The following is a 20,183-nucleotide window of genomic DNA, read 5'->3' on the forward strand; positions in this document are numbered from 1 at the left end:
GTCTTGTCCCTGGCACCTCCAGCTACAAGGATCAAGTAGAAATGGTCGTGTGAAAGTCTTGTCCCTGGCACCTCCAGCTACAAGGATCAAGTAGAAATGGTCATGTGAAGGTCTTGTCCCTGGCACCTCCTGCTAAAAGGATCAAGTAGAAATGGTCGTGTGAAGGTCTTGTCCCTGGCACCTCCAGCTACAAGGATCAAGTAGAAATGGTCGTGTGAAAGTCTTGTCCCTGGCACCTCCAGCTACAAGGATCAAGTAGAAATGGTCGTGGGAAGGTCTTGTCCCTGGCACCTCCAGCTACAAGGATCAAGTAGAAATGGTCGTGTGAAGGTCTTGTCCCTGGCACCTCCAGCTACAAGGATCAAGTAGAAATGGTCGTGTGAAGGTCTTGTCCCTGGCACCTCCAGCTACAAGGATCAAGTAGAAATGGTCATGTGAAGGTCTTGTCCCTGGCACCTCCAGCTACAAGGATCAAGTAGAAATGGTCGTGTGAAGGTCTTGTCCCTGGCACCTCCAGCTACAAGGATCAAGTAGAAATGGTCGTGTGAAAGTCTTGTCCCTGGCACCTCCAGCTACAAGGATCAAGTAGAAATGGTCGTGGGAAGGTCTTGTCCCTGGCACCTCCAGCTACAAGGATCAAGTAGAAATGGTCGTGTGAAGGTCTTGTCCCTGGCACCTCCAGCTACAAGGATCAAGTAGAAATGGTCGTGTGAAGGGCTTGTCCCTGGAACCTCCAGCTACAAGGATCAAGTAGAAATGGTCGTGTGAAAGTCTTGTCCCTGGCACCTCCAGCTACAAGGATCAAGTAGAAATGATCGTGTGAAGGTCTTGTCCCTGGCACCTCCAGCTACAAGGATCAAGTAGAAATGGTCATGTGAAGGTCTTGTCCCTGGCACCTCCAGCTACAAGGATCAAGTAGAAATGGTCGTGTGAAGGTCTTGTCCCTGGCACCTCCAGCTACAAGGATCAAGTAGAAATGGTCGTGTGAAAGTCTTGTCCCTGGCACCTCCAGCTACAAGGATCAAGTAGAAATGGTCGTGTGAAGGTCTTGTCCCTGGCACCTCCAGCTACAAGGATCGAGTAGAAATGGTCATGTGAAGGTCTTGTCCCTGGCACCTCCAGCTACAAGGATCAAGTAGAAATGGTCGTGGGAAGGTCTTGTCCCTGGCACCTCCAGCTACAAGGATCAAGTAGAAATGGTCGTGTGAAGGTCTTGTCCCTGGCACCTCCAGCTACAAGGATCAAGTAGAAATGGTCGTGTGAAAGTCTTGTCCCTGGCACCTCCAGCTACAAGGATCAAGTAGAAATGGTCATGTGAAGGTCTTGTCCCTGGCACCTCCAGCTAAAAGGATCAAGTAGAAATGGTCGTGTGAAGGTCTTGTCCCTGGCACCTCCAGCTACAAGGATCAAGTAGAAATGGTCGTGTGAAGGTCTTGTCCCTGGCACCTCCAGCTACAAGGATCAAGTAGAAATGGTCGTGTGAAAGTCTTGTCCCTGGCACCTCCAGCTACAAGGATCAAGTAGAAATGGTCGTGTGAAGGTCTTGTCCCTGGCACCTCCAGCTAAAAGGATCAAGTAGAAATGGCCGTGTGAAAGTCTTGTCCCTGGCACCTCCAGCTAAAAGGATCGAGTAGAAATGGTCGTGTGAATGTCTTGTCCCTGGCACCTCCAGCTACAAGGATCAAGTAGAAATGGTCATGTGAAGGTCTTGTTCCTGGCACCTCCAGCTAAAAGGATCAAGTAGAAATGGTCGTGTGATGGTCTTGTCCCTGGCACCTCCAGCTACAAGGATCGAGTAGAAATGGTCGTGTGAAGGTCTTGTCCCTGGCACCTCCAGCTACAAGGATCGAGTAGAAATGGTCGTGTGAAGGTCTTGTTCCTGGCACCTCCAGCTACAAGGATCAAGTAGAAATGGTTGTGGGAAGGTCTTGTCCCTGGCACCTCCAGCTACAAGGATCAAGTAGAAATGGTCGTGTGAAGGTCTTGTCCCTGGCACCTCCAGCTACAAGGATCAAGTAGAAATGGTCGTGTGAAAGTCTTGTCCCTGGCACCTCCAGCTACAAGGATCAAGTAGAAATGGTCATGTGAAGGTCTTGTCCCTGGCACCTCCAGCTAAAAGGATCAAGTAGAAATGGTCGTGTGAAGGTCTTGTCCCTGGCACCTCCAGCTACAATGATCAAGTAGAAATGGTCGTGTGAAGGTCTTGTCCCTGGCACCTCCAGCTACAAGGATCAAGTAGAAATGGTCGTGTGAAAGTCTTTTCCCTGGCACCTCCAGCTACAAGGATCAAGTAGAAATGGTCGTGTGAAGGTCTTGTCCCTGGCACCTCCAGCTAAAAGGATCAAGTAGAAATGGCCGTGTGAAAGTCTTGTCCCTGGCACCTCCAGCTAAAAGGATCGAGTAGAAATGGTCGTGTGAATGTCTTGTCCCTGGCACCTCCAGCTACAAGGATCAAGTAGAAATGGTCATGTGAAGGTCTTGTTCCTGGCACCTCCAGCTAAAAGGATCAAGTAGAAATGGTCGTGTGAAGGTCTTGTCCCTGGCACCTCCAGCTACAAGGATCGAGTAGAAATGGTCGTGTGAAGGTCTTGTCCCTGGCACCTCCACCTACAAGGATCGAGTAGAAATGGTCGTGTGAAGGTCTTGTTCCTGGCACCTCCAGCTAAAAGGATCAAGTAGAAATGGCCGTGTGAAGGTCTTGTTCCTGGCACCTCCAGCTACAAGGATCAAGTAGAAATGGTCATGTGAAGGTCTTGTCCCTGGCACCTCCAGCTAAAAGGATCAAGCAGAAATGGCCGTGTGAAGGTCTTGTTCCTGGCACCTCCAGCTACAAGGATCAAGTAGAAATGGTCGTGTGAAAGTCTTGTCCCTGGCACCTCCATCTAAAAGGATCAAGCAGTTATTCTCACAATTTTTATTGCTTAATCTCACAATTTTGTTTTAAATAATAACATTTAAAACAAAAAAACCCTTTAATTTCAAAATGGAAATAGCCTCAATTTTTTTCATTTCTCCTACAATTCTCCATTTTTTATTTTTTTTGTGGGGGGGGGGGACTAGTGGGCAGCTTGCCTCGGGCAGCAAAAACCCTCGCCCTGTGTCCAAGTCAGCTCAAGAGCCCTTTAAACAGTTCCAGATTAAACCCTGTAGAGGTCCTTAAACAGTTGAAATCTCGGGACGGGGGCGGGGCTTGCAAATTATCTCCGATCTTAATGCATGCAGACTGGGAGGGCTGCAAAAAGGAAGGAAACTGGGGTGTGTGTGTGTGGGGGGAACGGCAGCCCAGCGCCCTTAAAGGTGTGGGAGCCCATTGGGCACTACCTGCTTGGCCTATTTGTTAATCCGGCCTTGCCATTAAATGAGAGTCAAGCTGCGTTTAGCCAGAGGCATTGCAAAATATTTTACCTTTAAGGCAGTTGTGCACTGCAGCCACTAGGGGACAGGAAAGGAAGAGCCAAGGAAAAGGCCGTCTCTCCGGTGATCGGCCAACCTCCCTTCGCTGTAAGGCGACGGTTGCCAGGTCTGTGTTGGAAAATACCTGGAGACTTTGGGGGTGGATCCAGGAGGGGACGGGGTTTGGGAAGAGGAGGGGCCTCTGCATAGTACAATGCCTTACAACTCATCCTTCGCAGTAGCTGTTTTTCTTCAAGGGAGTTGATTTCTCCCAGCTGGAGAACAGTTGTAAAAGCAGGAGATCACCAGGCCCCACCTGGAGGCTGGCAACCCTATATAAGGCTGAAGCTCATCAATCAATCACTCACGCCTTTATTGGCATAACCAAAAGAGATATACAGAGACGTGTCAGCCAAACAATAATCAAACAATGCCGGTTCAAAGCATAAAAGGCTAAAAATAAGATTAAGAATCACAATAAAACCTGCTTAGAATAATTTTTGACCATTTCAGCCAAGAATTTGGAAACAGCTCTTGCGGTATCTTGTGATCTGACGCTTGTCAAAGAGGTCGTGTGCGTGTGCACAAAAGCTTTAGGGTTGTCAACCTCCAGGCGGGTCCTGGAGATCTCCTGGAATGACAACAGTTCTCCAGACTACGAAGATTAGTTTCCCTGGAGGAAATGGAAGAAGATGAAGATGAAGAAGATATTGGATTTATATCCCACCCTCCACTCCGAAGAGTCTCAGAGTGGCTCACAATCTCCTTTCCCTTCCTCCCCCACAACAGACACCCTGTGAGGTAGATGAAGATATTGGATTTATATCCCGCCCTCCACTCCAAAGAGTCTCAGAGCAACTCACACTCTCCTTTCCCTTCCCCCCCCCCCCCACAACAGACACCCTGTGAGGTAGATGAAGATATTGGATTTATATCCCACCCTCCACTCCAAAGAGTCTCAGAGCGGCTCACAATCTTCTTTACCTTCCTCCCCCACAACAGGCACCCTGTGAGATGGGTGGGGCTGGAGAGGGCTCTCACAGCAGCTGCCCTTTCAAGGACAACCTCTGCCAGAGCTCTGGCTGACCCAAGGCCATGCTAGCAGCTGCAAGTGGAGGAGTGGGGAATCAAACCCGGTTCTCCCAGATAAGAGAGCTCTGGCTGACCCAAGGCCATTCCAGCAGCTGTAAGTGGAGGAGGGGGGAATCAAACCCGGTTCTCCCAGATAAGAGTTCGCACACTTCACCACCACACCAAACTGGCTCTCCAAAATGGAGCCTTTGAAGGTTGCATTTTTTTTTGCAATAATGTCATTGGTGAAGTCCCTCCCCACGCTCTGCTCTCCCCCGATTCCCCCCCCCCATATCTCCAGCAATTTCTCAACCCGAAGTTGGCAACCCTATTTTATACCCAGAATTAAACTTTGTTGGTCTTCAAGGTGCCGCTGGACTCTGTTTGTTCTGTTGCTTCAGGCCAACATGGCTGCCCCCGCCTGACTCTTGTCAAACCGGTCAGCTAAGCCCACCAACCAAGCCAGCACTGAAGCTGGGCAGAAGGCCCCACGGTTCAGTCCCCAGCAGCACCTCCACTCGGAAGGACCACGCAGCAGGTGATGTTAAAGGCCTTTCTCTGCCTGAGACCCTGGAGAGCGGCTGCCAGTCTGAGGAGGCAAGGTTGACCTTGAGCGATGCTGTGTATGTGGACTAATGTTGCTATTAATCAGGTTCCCACCTGGCTCATAGGAGCCTTTAGGTCAGAGCTTGGGGACTCAGGAGCAAGGGGCAGCGGGATCCAAACCCCTGCTGCCCTGCTCCAATCACGGGCCCCCTACAGGTTTGAACGATCCAATGGCGTCGTAGAGCGGGAACCTTGAACTGTATATAGTTGGCCCCGTCAGCCCAGTAAGGCGTTCTTCTAGTTCAGCCGTTACCCTGCTGTAACTAATAAAGAGAGCTACGATCTCTGCAACTGTGTCTCCTCCTTGCATTGAACCCACTATATCAGGGGTGGCCAACGGGTAGCTCTCCAGATGGTTTTTTGCCTACAACTCCCATCAGCCCCAGTCAGCATGGCCGATGGCTGGGGCTGATGGGAGTTGTAGGCAAGAACATCTGGAGAGCTACCATGGGCCACCCCTGCACTGTGTTATAAGGGACCGGGGGAGGGGGGGGCTGATTCAGTAGAAGGCAGCTTCAGGTGTGTGTTCACTGTGGGGAGCGTTTGTGGCTCAGTGGCAGAGCCTCCGCTTGGCCTGCAGGAGGTCCCCGGTTCGATCCCCAGCAGCATCTCCAGTTGAAAGAGCCAGGTAGGATGCGATGGGAAAGACTTCCTCATGGACAAATACTGATGCTGGGGGACTGAGAGTCTGAGTCAGCTCAAAGTCAGGCAGCACTGTGTGCGTGTGTAACGTTGTAAGCATCAGATTCTATAACATAGCGATTTCAATGCATGGCAGAGGCGAGGTGGTAGTAAAGCACCAGCTCTTTATCGATTACAGCAACTTGAGGCATACACATAAGCCTGCGCGCAAGCGTTTGGTTGGTCCATTCAAACCAGCAGGGGGCCCGTGATTGGAGCAGGGCAGCAGGGTTTTGGATCCTGCATGCCCATTGTTCCCGAGTCCCCAAGCTCTGGCCGTCTGGCTCCAAAGAGCCTGGCAGGAACACGCTTCCAGTTCTCCCTTGAGTCCGCATACATGACAGATTCAGAATAAGGCTGTTTCATGGGGCAGCGAGATCCCTGCAGATGTACCTGGCCTGCCTGAAGTCTTGCCAGGCGCAGATTAGCATCTCTCTCTGCCCTGAACAATTCCCCTCCTGTGGTGGGTGTGGTGGTGGTGGGGGGGGTGGGTGAGCAGCCGCTGGCTTCTGCAGCGGGTTTAATTGAAGATGGTCTAATGGGAAGAAGAAGCCGGCTGCTCTCTCTGCTGCAACTGCTGCGCATGAAGGATGGAGGGGCTGCCCTTGAGGACCCCAGACCAGGCCAGCAGTGGGGGGGGGGGTCTCTCAGTGACCCATCTCCCCCCTCAGCAGAACCCAATTACCGTACAACCAGAGCTTTTGAGGTAGGAAAAAGACCAGCAGGAACTAATTTGCATATTATGCCACACCCCTTGGTGTCACCATTGATTCACAGGGTTTTGGTAGGAAAACACCCAGTAGGAACTCATTTGCATATTAGGCCACACCCTGACATCGCCATTTAAACTGAAGCTAGATGGCCATCTGACAGCAATGCGGATCCTGTGAATTTAGGGGGAGGTGTTTGTGAGTTTCCTGCATTGTGCAGGGGGTTGGACTAGATGACCCTGGAGGTCCCTTCCAACTCTAGGATTCTATGAGCTTCCTGACTGTTAGAGCGGTTCCTCAGTGGAACAGGCTTCCTCCTTGGGAGGTGGTGAGCTCTCCTTCCTTGGGGTTTTTTAAACAGAGGCTAGATGGCCCTCTGACAGCGATGAAGATCCTATGAATTCAGGGGGAGGCGTTTGTGAGTTTCCTGCATTGTGCAGGGGTTGGACTAGATGACCCTGGAGATACCTTCCAACTCTAGGATTCTGTGATTGTTTCACACAGGGCTTTTTCTACAAAAAAGCCCAGCAGGGACTCATTTCCATATTAGGCCACACCCCCTGACACCAAGCCAGCTGGAGCTGCGTTCCTGCTCAAGAAAGCTCTGAGGTCAGGTAATCTGTTTGATTCACTTCGATCTATTGCCAAGCGACAAGATGCACACACTATTGGATCACTCGTGTGAACTTCAGACACTGATGTGTGACTGACATGGTTGCCATCCCCAGTTGTCATTTCTGTGCACAGTCCCCTCCCCACAGACATCTCACTGCTAGCTCACTGCCTTAGGGAGGTATCTGACTCTGTGTAATGAGAGGTACTGAATACCTGAGCCATCTATTAGAACAGGGGTCCCCAACCCCAGGTCTGTGGACTGGTACCACTCCGTGGCCTGTTAGCAACCGGGCTGTGAGTTGTATAATTATTTCATTACATATTACAATGAAGTAATAATAATAATAAGACAACATTGAATTTATATCCTGTCCTCCACTATGAATTTCAGAGTCTCAGAGCAGCTCACAATCTCCTTTACTTTCCAGTTTGGTGTAGTGGTTAAGTGTGCGGGCAGTTATCTGGGAGAACCGGGTTTGATTCCCCACTCCTCCACTTGTAGCTGCTGGAATGGCCGTGGGGCAGCCATAGCTCTCTTATCTGGGAGAACCGGGTTTGATTCCCCACTCCTCCACTTGCACCTGCTGGAATGGCCTTGGGTCAGCCAGACCCAACTCGCGAGAGTTGTCCTTGAAAGGGCAGCTGCTGTGAGAGCCCTCTCAGCCCCACCCACCTCACAGGATGTCTGTTGTGGAGGAGGAAGGGAAAGGAGATTGTGAGCCACTCTGAGACTCTTCGGAGTGGAGGGCGGGATATAAATCCAATATCATCTTCTTCTTCTTCCTCCCCAACAACAGACACCTTGTGAGGTGGGTGGGGCTGAGAGAACTCTCCCAGAAGCTGCCCTTTCTAGGACAACTCTCGCGAGAGCTATGGCTGACCCAAGGCCATTCCAGCAGCTGCAAGTGGAGGAGTGGGGAATCCAACCCGGTTCTCCCCGATAAGAGTCCACACAACTACCACACCAAAGTAATGGAAATAAAGTGCAGAACTGTATCACCCTGAAACTATCCCCCTCCTCCCCCTGGTCCGTGGAAAAATTGTTTTCCACAAAACCGGTCCCCGGTGCCAAAAAGGTTGTGGTCCACTGTATTAGAAGAGAAAGTACGGAAGGACAGGTGTAGATCATTCACCCTTTTCTGACTCCACTCCTGCTCACTCGTTGTGCCACACACGTGGCCTTCTGGGGAAGACAAAGGGTTCGTCTGCATGCCTTTGCAAGAGCAGCCATTGCAGTCGCACCCAAAGATGCTGTGGCCGTTCTCCGCCCCCCTCCCCAACCCCTCCAAGCAGGTCTTATCACAGGCGTTTCTGGTTTGCTTTGCAGAACAGAGGAAAGGAAAGGTCCCCTGTGCAAGCCCCAGTCGTTTCCCACTCTGGGGTGACATTGCTTTCACAACGTTTCCATGGCAGACTTTTTACGGGGTGGTTTGCCACTGCCTTCCCCAGTCATCTACACTTTCCCCCCAGCAAGCTGGGGACTCATTTTACCGACCTCGGAAGGATGGAAAGCTGAGTCAACAAGTCGTGGGCAGAGAGTTCAGACCACAGTACTGCAGTACTGCTGCTTTACCACTTTGCGCCACGGGGCCCCAAAACAACAAGACAAAGAGCCATGCAGTGAGACCAGGGGGTGATCAGATCTCTCCATCTGAGAGAATCTTTAAAAGCAACCCATAAGAACATCAGAGAAGCCATGCTGGATCAGGCCAATGGCCCATCCAGTCCAACACTGTGTCACACAGGGACCAAAAAATAAAAGTTGCTATCATGAGGTCCACCAGTGGGACCAGGACACTAAAAGCACTCCCACTGTTGCCCCCCCAAACCCCAAGAATACAGAACATCACTGCCCCAGACATAAGAACATAAGAGAAGCCATGTTGGATCAGGCCAATGGCCCATCCAGTCCAACACTCTGTGTCACATAAGAACAGAAGAGAAGCCATGTTGGAACAGGCCAATGGCCCATCCAGTCCAACACTCTGTGTCACACAGTGGCCAAAAAACCCAGGTGTCATCAGGAGGTCCATCAGTGGGGCCAGGACACTAGAAGCCCTCCCACTGTGCCCCCCAGGTGCCTAGAATGCAGAGCATCACTGCCACAGACAGAGTTCCAACAATATGCTGTGGCTAATAGCCACTGATGGACCTCTGCTCCAGATGTTGATCCAATCCCCTCTTGAAGCTGGCTATGTCTGTAGCCCTGGGTACCACCGGGTATGGGGGTGGGGTCCCCAGTTATGTGCAAATCCTCCCTCCTCCCCAGGCCAGCATTGCAGGGATTCCTTGGCTCAGCCTGCCCCAGGACGACTGCCACGACCGCTTTCTCTCCTTCCTCAAGTGATGCCAGCCCTGTCCAAGGAGTGCCCACTTGCTTCCAAGCCAACTGGGAGGCCCTGACTCTTGCAAGCCGCAAGCAGCAGCTAGAGATTTGAAAAGCAGAACTAAAGTTGTCGGTCTTCATCGGCGGGGACACCTGCAGTATCATTCGTGTGCTCAGCACATTATAAAGCAGCGGTCCCCAACCTTTTTGGCACCAGGGATCGGTTTTGTGGAAGACAATTTTCCAGGGACCGGGGGTGGGGTGGGGGCGGGGCAGATGCTTTTGGGATGATGCAATTGTGCACTTTATTTCTATTGGTTTGGCATGGTGGTTAAGTGCGCAGACTCTTCTCTGGGTTTGATTTCTCACTCTTCCACTTGCAGCTGCTGGAATGGCCTTGGGTCAGCCATAGCTCTTGAAAGAGTTTTCCTTGAAAGGGCAGCTTCTGTCAGAGCTCTCTCAGCACCACCCACCTCACAGGGTGTCATGGGGGGAGAAGATATAGAAGATTGTAGGCCACTCTGAGACTCTGTCCTTGAAAGGGCAGCTTCTGGGAGAGCTCTCTCAGCCCTACCCACCTCACAGGGTGTCTGTTGTGGGGGGAGAAGATATAGGAGATTGTAGGCCACTCTGAGACTCTGTCCTTGAATGGGCAGCTTCTGTCAGAGCTCTCTCAGCCCCACCCTCCACACAGGGTGTCTGTTGTGGGGGGAGAAGATATAGGAGATTGTAGGCCACTCTGAGACTCTGTCATTGAAAGGTCAGCTTCTGTCAGAGCTCTCGGAGCACCACCCACCTCACAGGGTGTCTGTAGTGGGGGGAGAAGATATAGGAGATTGTAGGCCACTCTGAGACTCTGTCCTTGAATGGGCAGCTTCTGGGAGAGCTCTCTCAGCCCCACCCACCTCACAGAGTGTCTGTTGGGGCGGGGAGAAGGTAAAGGAGATTGTAGGCCACTCTGAGACTCTGTCCTTGAATGGGCAGCTTTTGTCAGAGCTCTCTCAGCCCCACCCACCTCACAGGGTGTCTGTTGTGGGGGGAGAAGATATAGGAGATTGTAGGCCACTCTGAGACTCTGTCCTTGAATGGGCAGCTTCTGTCAGAGCTCTCTCAGCCCCACCCTCCACACAGGGTGTCTGTTGTGGGGGGAGAAGATATAGGAGATTGTAGGCCACTCTGAGACTCTGTCATTGAAAGGTCAGCTTCTGTCAGAGCTCTCTCAGCACCACCCACCTCACAGGGTGTCTGTTGTGGGGGGAGAAGATATAGGAGATTGTAGGCCACTCTGAGACTCTGTCCTTGAATGGGCAGCTTCTGGGAGAGCTCTCTCAGCCCCACCCACCTCACAGAGTGTCTGTTGGGGCGGGGAGAAGGTAAAGGAGATTGTAGGCCACTCTGAGACTCTGTCCTTGAATGGGCAGCTTCTGTCAGAGCTCTCTCAGCCCCACCCTCCACACAGGGTGTCTGTTGTGGGGGGAGAAGATATAGGAGATTGTAGGCCACTCTGAGACTCTGTCATTGAAAGGTCAGCTGTCAGAGCTCTCGGAGCACCACCCACCTCACAGGGTGTCTGTAGTGGGGGGAGAAGATATAGGAGATTGTAGGCCACTCTGAGACTCTGTCCTTGAATGGGCAGCTTCTGGGAGAGCTCTCTCAGCCCCACCCACCTCACAGAGTGTCTGTTGGGGCGGGGAGAAGGTAAAGGAGATTGTAGGCCACTCTGAGACTCTGTCCTTGAATGGGCAGCTTTTGTCAGAGCTCTCTCAGCCCCACCCACCTCACAGGGTGTCTGTTGTGGGGGGAGAAGATATAGGAGATTGTAGGCCACTCTGAGACTCTGTCCTTGAATGGGCAGCTTCTGTCAGAGCTCTCTCAGCCCCACCCTCCACACAGGGTGTCTGTTGTGGGGAGAGAAGATATAGGAGATTGTAGGCCACTCTGAGACTCTGTCATTGAAAGGTCAGCTTCTGTCAGAGCTCTCTCAGCACCACCCACCTCACAGGGTGTCTGTTGTGGGGGGAGAAGATATAGGAGATTGTAGGCCACTCTGAGACTCTGTCCTTGAATGGGCAGCTTCTGGGAGAGCTCTCTCAGCCCCACCCACCTCACAGAGTGTCTGTTGGGGCGGGGAGAAGGTAAAGGAGATTGTAGGCCACTCTGAGACTCTGTCCTTGAATGGGCAGCTTTTGTCAGAGCTCTCTCAGCCCCACCCACCTCACAGGGTGCCTGTTGTGGGGGAGGAAGGTAAAGGAGTTTGTGAGATGCTCTGAGACTCTAAAATTTGAAGTGGAGGGCTGGATATCAATCCAATGTTGTCTCCTTCTCCTTCTCCTTTTTCTTACTACTACTACTACATTATTGTAATATATAATGAAATAATTATACAACTCACGGACCGGTTGCTAACAGGCCATGGCCCGGTACCAGTCCACGGCCTGGGGGTTGGGAACCCCTGTTATAGAGCAGCAAACCAGGGGCCAGTCTTTGCCGCAAGCAGCTTACAGTCTGAAAAGAAACAAAGGGGAAGTGAATGCTTAGTGGAGCAGAGAGTTGTGCAAATGATATGGTGGGTTTGGAGGAGGCGCTGGGAGGGACTGTGAGAGGCGGCTCCCGCCAGTAGATTTTTCTCTTCTCTGTCCATCTCTTTGCAGTGAGTCCGAAAAATCCTTCCCACCGTTGCCTTTTGGGTTTGGAAGCCAAGCACACAGGCCCCAAATCTGGCTCGGAGACCGAACGGCAGGATTCGGGAGATGGGAAAATCCACCCCCTGCAGAGAGTTAATTATCTGCACTTTCCCCCTCCCGGCTTTCTTTCTAATCTGAAATCATCCAGCCATAATTCCCAGCTGTCGGTTTGCATTATACCTTCCGCCGCTAATGTAGCACAAAATCAGGCGCCGAACAGCATGAGAACGGTTTGAAGCCTTCCTTAAAGGGCCCACTCACTCCAGCATCAGTTTGGGGTAGTGGTTAAGTGTGCGGACTCTTATCTGGGAGAACCGGGTTTAATTCCCCACTCCTCCACTTGCAGCTGCTGGAATGGCCTTGGGTCAGCCAGAGCTCTGGCAGAGGTTGTCCTTGAAAGGGCAGCTTCTGGGAGAGCCCTCTCCAGCTCCACCCACCTCACAGGGTGTCTGTTGTGGGGGAGGAAGGGAAAGGAAATTGTAAGCCGCTCTGAGACTCTTTGGGGTGGAGGGCGGGATATAAATCCAATGTCTTCATCTACCTCACAGGGTGTCTGTTGTGGGGGCGGAAGGTCAAAGAGATTGTGAGCTACTCTGAGACTCTTTGGAGTGGAGGGCAGGATATAAATCCGATATCTTCATCTACCTCACAGGGTGTCTGTTGTGGGGGAGGAAGGGAAAGGAGATTGTGAGCTGCTCTGAGACTCTTCGGAGTGGAGGGCGGGATATAAATCCAATATCTTCATCTACCTCACAGGGTGTCTGTTGTGGGGGAGGAAGGGAAAGGAGATTGTGAGCTGCTCTGAGACTCTTCGGAGTGGAGGGCGGGATATAAATCCAATATCTTCATCTACCTCACAGGATGCCTGTTGTGGGGGAGGAAGGAAAAGGAGATTGTGAGCCGCTCTGAGACTCTTTGGAGTGGAGGGTGGGATATAAATCCAATATCTTCATCTACTTCACAGGGTGTCTGTTGTGGGGGAGGAAGGGAAATTGTGAGCCGCTCTGAGACTTTTCGGAGTGGAGGGTGGGATATAAAGCCGATATCTTCATCTACTTCACAGGGTGTTTGTTGTGGGGGAGGAAGGGAAAGGAGTTTGTGAGCCGCTCTGAGACTCTTCGGAGTGGAGGGCGGGATATAAATCCAATATCTTCATCTACCTCACAGGGTGTCTGTTGTGGGGGAGGAAGGGAAAGGAGTTTGTGAGCCGCTCTGAGACTCTTCGGAGTGGAGGGCGGGATATAAATCCAATATCTTCATCTACTTCACAGGGTGTCTGTTGTGGAGGAGGAAGGGAAATTGTGAGCCGCTCTGAGACTCTTCGGAGTGGAGGGTGGGATATAAAGCCGATATCTTCATCTACTTCACAGGGTGTCTGTTGTGGGGGAGGAAGGGAAAGGAGTTTGTGAGCCGCTCTGAGACTCTTCGGAGTGGAGGGCGGGATATAAATCCAATATCTTCTTCTTCTTCAGATCTCCACTCCAGCTGGGGTCCCGGAGGAGGCCACCAAGTTCCTAAGATTGCAAATCCCCAGTTGGGTCAAAAGCAACAGAGTTCAGGTAGTCAAACAAACACCGTATATTAGATTGCTCAGAAATTGCTCATTGCATATACACAAATCATGCAAACATATTCTTACAGTCCCAGTCCACAAAAGTCCACTGTATTCCAATACATGCTTTAAGATGCAATCTTCAATTACTCGTAAGAAGTGTCGGAGAAGAAAATAGAGACCAGTTTTGGCCGCGCCTTTCTCAATCGTCACTCACAACGCAAATTGCTACGTCTGCCTTCTCTGATTTTTTGGAATGATCATTCGCCAAATGGGACCCAATCCTGCTGCATTAATGGGAATCGCCTCACACAAATTCCACAGATGGTTGCGTCCCTTCTACGCAACCAGCCGTAGAATTTGTGTGAGGCGATGCCCATTTGGAATACAGTGGACTTTTGTGGGCTGGGACTTTAAGAATATGTTTGTATGGTTTGTGTATATGCAATGAGCAATTTATGACCAATTGAATATATGGTGTTTGTTTGTGCTACCTGGACTCTGTTGTTTTGACACATCTATATCGGGTATCCTCTGTTCTTACCAAATCCCCAGTTGGGGGCAGGAGAGCCCCCTGTTTGGAGGCTCTCCCCGCACTTCAGGGCCATCAGAAAATGGGGAGTGGGGAGGGGAAATGTCTGCATAGGGTATAATGGAGAATTGATCCATGGGTATCTGGGGCTCCAGAGGGGCTGTGTTTTGAGGTAGAGGCACCAAACGTTCAGCATAGCATCCAGTGTTTCTCCTCAAAACACTTCCCAAGTTTCAAAAAGATTGGAACAGGGGGTCCAATTCTATGAGCCCCCCCAAGGAGGTGCCGCTGTCCTCCATTATTTCCTATGGAAGGGAGGCATTTTAAAGGACCACAATGCCTTTAAATTTGATGGCCAGAACTCCTTTTAGAGTTCAATTATGCTTGTTACACCCTTGCTCCTGGCTCCACCCCCAAAGTCTCCTGGCTCCAGCCCCAAAGTCCCCAGATATTTCTTGAGTCTGACTTGGCAACTCTAGAAGTTCCTCTAAAACTCCCAGAAGCAAGCTACCTCCTGAAGGCATGGCTGAAAGACCTTCTAGAGGCTGGCCAGGTCTCAGCCTAGCCAATTTGACTGCTCAGGGACTGGCAGAGAGTTGACATGGTGTAGTGGGGTTACAGTGCTGCACGAGGAGCTGGGAGATCCAGGTTCAAATTCCCCACTCCGCCATGGAAGCTTGCAGGGTGCCCTCAGGCTAGTCACGTGCTTTCAGCCCACCCTACCTCCCAGGGTTGTTGTGACGGTAAAAATGGAGGATAAGAGAATGGTCTCCTTCTTTGGGGGTTTTGAAGCAGAGGCTGGATGGCCATCTGACAGCAAGGCTGGCTGTGAGCTTAGGCAGATCATGAGAAGGAGGGCAGGAAGGGTTGCAGCAGGCTTAGTTCTTGTGGACCCTTCTTACATGCCCAGGGAAATGCTGATTCTGGCCGTGCAGGACTTTAAAAAGACAGACAGAGAGAGACAGAGAGAGAGACAGAGAGAGAGACAGAGAAAGAGAGACACAGAGACACAGACAGAGAGACAGAGACACAGAGACAGAGACACAGAGACACAGACAGAGAGAGAGAGACAGACAGACACAGACACAGAGAGAGACAGACAGACAGAGAGGCAGACAGAGAGAGAGACAGAGAGAGAGACAGAGAGAGAGATAGAGAGAGAGAGACAGAGATAGAGATAGAGAGAGACAGAGAGACACACAGAGAGAGACACAGAGAGAGAGAGAGAGACAGATAGAGACAGATAGATAGAGAGAGAGATAGAGATAGATGATAGATGATAGATCAATAGATACTGGCCATGGTGACTTGCTAGTAAGAAGGAATACACTCTGTACATTCTCAATGGTATGCTGGTCACGTCGTTGTTGTCACTTCCTGCATTCTGGGACTAAACTCTGCCATTCAAGGTCATAAGAACATAAAGGAAGCCATGTTGGATCAAGCCAATGGACCATTCAGTTCATAACTGTGTCACATAGTGGCCTGAAAAACCAAGTGCCATCATGACATCCACCAGTGGGGCTAGAAGCCCTTCCACTCTGCCCCCGAAGCACCAAGAATACAGAGCATCACTGCCCCAGACATAAGAAAAGCCATGTTGGATCAGGCCAGTGGCCCATCCAGTCCAACACTCTGTGTCGCACAGTGGCCAAAAAATCCAAAGTGCCATCAGGAGGTCCACCAGTGGGGCAAGTAGCCCTCCTACTGTGCCCCCCCACAAGAACCAAGAATCCTGCCCCAGACAGAAAGTTCCAACAATATGCTGTGGCTAATAACCATTGATGGACCTCTGCTCCATGTATTTATCCAATCCCCTCTTGAAGCTGGCTACGCTTGTAGCCGCCACCACCTCCTGTGGCAGTGAATTCCACGTGTTAATCACCCTTTGGGTGAAGAAGGACTTCCTTTTATCCGTTCTAACCCGACTGCTCAGCAATTTCATTGAACGTCCACGCGTTGTCGTAGTGTGAGAAAGGGAGAAAAGGACAGCACCACCCACCCACAAATACTTAAAATTAGGGACTGGGAGGCCTCCCCTTTCCCCTGGAGACCGCAGATCCTCCTTCCATTTCTGCAAGCTCCCACAAGTGAGAGAAGCACAGAAAGGGTGCCTCGTCTCTCGTGGCCCTCTGGGAAATTCCCCCGGGGGGCTCACTCCCTGGCTGCGAGGCCACGAAATAGATGTGTTATGTAACCTCCAAGTACGGCTTGCCAAGACTTGCCTTTCGCTTAAGTAACTCCATAAATGGAAAAATTCTAATTCGTTTAGGTGTCTTTCGGTTCTAAAGGAAATTTCCCCTGCAGTTTGCCTCCCAGCCATTCTAGCTCCTGCTGCCGCCTGGGAGATGGGATTCGCTCGGTGTCACTGCAAATCAGAAAGGCAAATCACCAAGTGAGAAGAGAGGCCCGCTCTGTTTTGCTGGCCAGGGGATTCTCTGCAGCTGGAGCCTGCTGGACACAGAGGTCCATTTGCAGAGGGCTGTCCAGATTATCATAGAATCACAGAGTTGGAAGGGACCGCCCAGGGTCATCTAGGCCAACCCCCTGCACAATGCAGGAAACTCACAAACACCTCCCCCTAAATTCACAGGATCTCCTTCGCTGTCAGGTGGCCATCTAGCCTCTGTTGAAGAAGGAGAGCCCACCACCTTCCGAGGAAGTCTGTTCCACTGAGGAACCGCTCTAACGGTCAGGAAATTCTTCCTAATGTTGAGCCGGAAACTCTTTTGATTAGATTTCAACCCGTTGGTTCTAGCCCTACCTTCCGGGGCCACATAAAACAATTCCACAACATCCTCTATAGGACAGCCCTTCAAGTGCTTGAAGATGGTGATCCTATCACCTCTCAGCCACCTCCTTTCCAGGCTAAACATCCCCAGCTCCTTCAACCTTTCCTCATAGGACTTGGTCTCCAGACCCATCACCATCTTCGTCGCCCTCCTCTGGACCCGTTCCAGCTTGTCTATATCCTTCTTTTATTATTATTATTATTATTAAATTTTATTTGTATCCCGCCCTCCCCGCCTAGGCAGGCTCAGGGTGGCTAACAACATTCGATAAAACATTTTACAGTGTACAATAATAAAACGGTATTAAAAATTATACAGTAGTTAAATCCATGTCTTAAAACCATTCCAGTTTATATAATTTATAATTTACTTTAACAGCAGCAAGGGTGTTCCGGCGCTATTCTATCCATTTACATAATGGCAAGGATCGCTATGGCGTTACTTTGCTGGATCATCAGTTCGGCCATTCTTTGTCAGCAGTCTGCGAAAGCCTTCCTAAAAAGGATGGTCTTGCAGGCCGTACGGAATTGGTCCAGACTCCGCATGGCCCGCACCTCTTCCGGGAGCTGGTTCCACAGGCACGGAGCTGCAACGGAGAAGGCCCGTGCACGAGTGTTCTGTAATTTCGCCTCCTTTGGCCCAGGGACAGTCAGCTTGTTCTTCCCTGCTGACCTCAGTCTTGTTCTTAAAATGTGGTGCCCAAAACTGAACCCAAGACTCCAGGGGAGGTCTTACCGGAGCAGAGTAAAGCGACACCATCACATCACGTGATCTGGACACTAGACTTCTGTGGATACAGCCCAAAATTGCATTTGCCTTTTTAGCCGCCGCATCACACTGTCGACTCATGTTCAGTGTATGGATTCTTGGTATTTCTTTCCTTTTGGTGCTGTGGAACAGACTTATCTCACAGGAACACACACTTAAGAACGTTCTGACTCAGACCCTTGGTGCATCAAGGTCAGTACTGTCCTCCCTTTAGACTGGTAGCAGCTCATGCAGAGGTCTTTCACATCACCTCCTACTTGATGGGATTTTCTGAATGCAAAGCAGAGACTCTTCCACTGACGGGCAGCCCCTCTCCTCAGTCACTCTAGTTCGAAATGAGGGTCAGAAATCCGGAAGCCAGCCTGGTGTAGTGGTTAAGAGCTGTAGATCTGTGGGAGAGCAGACAGACAGCCAGGCCCCAGAGGCTTTGCCACGCCCCCAGCAGCTTTGCCACACCCCCAGCAGCCCTCATTAACCCCTGGAGAAGCCCACGCCACCCTTTCTCCACTTCTTATGTGATTTTGGGCAGCGGGTGGCCTGCTGGCCTTTTGACTGCAGCCCAGGAGAGCCCCAGGTGAGTGAGGCCTGCTTGGGCTGGCTGGATCTCTAACCAGCCCAAGCGGGCCTCTCTCGCCCAGGGCTTTCCTTTCTTGCATCGCGTTTCTTTTGGCTGGGGGGGGGCAGCATATGCTAATGAGTTATGCTAATGAGCTCCGCCAGCTATTTTTCTACAAAATGACCCCTGGGTTGGCATAATTTGGCTGAGATGGGTGGCAACTTACTCCACCGTCTATGTATCTTAAAGCAAGGTGCGACCCCCATCTGCGGATACCCAAACCCACAGATCAGGGCCGCACAAACCCTGAACACATTTTCCTGAAAACGTGGAGGGACTTCCCAGGTTGGAGGAAAAATCTGGAATAAAAAACAAAGTATACAGGGAGGTTTATACTCCCCCCCACCCCCCCAAAAAGAGAGAATTTTGTTATCTTGGTGCAGGGACAGACAATGCCTTTACTGGTAGAGAAGAGAGCTATTCTGGCCCAGCCATTGGGCAGGGGATGTCTCTGGCAGCTGGGCTCGCGGGTAGGTGGTGGGGCACGCAGCCATGCCAGACTCAGCAGTGGGGGGGGGGCGTATATGGGATTTCCATCCCCTGTGAGCCCTCTACTCCCCCACTTCTAATTGTCACCTTGAAAACCAGTAAAATTAGACAATAAAGGGCAAGGAATGGAAAGGTCCCCTGTGCAAGCACCAGTCGTTTCCAACTTTGGGGTGACGTTGCTTTCACAACGTTTTCACGGCAGACTTTTGACGGGGTGGTTTGCCATTGCCTTCCCCAGTCATCTACGCTTTCCCCCCAGCAAGCTGGGGACTCCTTTGACCAACCTCGGAAGGATGGAAGGCTGAGTCAACCTTGGGCCGGCTACCTGAACCAGCTTCCGCTGGGATAGAACTCAGGTCGTGAGCAGAGAGCTCAGATCACAGGACTGCAGTACTGCTGCTTTACCACTCTGCGCTGTGGGCAAAGACGTCTTTAAAACCATAGCTTTAGAAGACAAATTTGAAAGTGTCTCAATTGAAGCTTAGTCCAGGTATTTCAGAGATCTCATTTGCAAAAGACCCGCTTAGAGCGCGCCGGGGCAGGACCACCAAAGCCTCATTCACCCGCAAGCCTCCTGGTCGGCCGAGATAATTGCCCAGCTCAGGGTCGACGAGATGGTTGCATGAAACTGTTCTTCCCATCTCACTTTTTCTGCACTGCCCGCAAGCAACGGCTAAGCCTGACAGAAACCATCTCTTTCCAAGCTGTTAACTTCAGTGGTGCTGGCTGAGCTGCGCTGATATCGGCACGCGCTAGATGCTGGCGTTCCAGAGGGCAACACCTCGAGCCCAGCTCTTGCTTTGCTATCTATGCAGCTCCTCTGAGTTTCTGATAAATGCTCATTGGTTATGTCACTGTTGTATTAGCTCCGTGAAGCTGAATATTGATCCCCTTTGCTTCAGTGGTTTCCTTAGTCCATCCTCAGTTGTCAGGCATGTATTGTGGTGCAACAGCCCATGGTCCTCTCTCTCCCGCTCTCTCCCGCTCTTTCTCTCTGTCAGCCAATTGAGGGAAGGCCTTCGGAGAGTCAGTTTGGTGCAGTGGTTAAGTGTGCAGACTCTTATCTGGGAGAACCGGGTTGGATTCCCCACTCCTGCACTTGCACCTGCTGGAATGGCCTTGGGTCAGCCAGAGCTCTCTTATCTGGGAGAACCGGGATAGATTCCCCACTCCTCCACTTGCAGCTGCTGGAATGGCCTTGGGTCAGCCAGAGCTCTCTTATCTGGGAGAACCGGGTTAGATTCCCCACTCCTCCACTTGCAGCTGCTGGAATGGCCTTGGGTCAGACACAGCTCTCTTATCTGGCAGAACCGGGTTTGATTCCCCACTCCTCCACTTGCACCTGCTG

Source organism: Heteronotia binoei, chromosome 6, assembly GCF_032191835.1.
Source record: "Heteronotia binoei isolate CCM8104 ecotype False Entrance Well chromosome 6, APGP_CSIRO_Hbin_v1, whole genome shotgun sequence".
Taxonomy (NCBI): domain Eukaryota; kingdom Metazoa; phylum Chordata; class Lepidosauria; order Squamata; family Gekkonidae; genus Heteronotia; species Heteronotia binoei.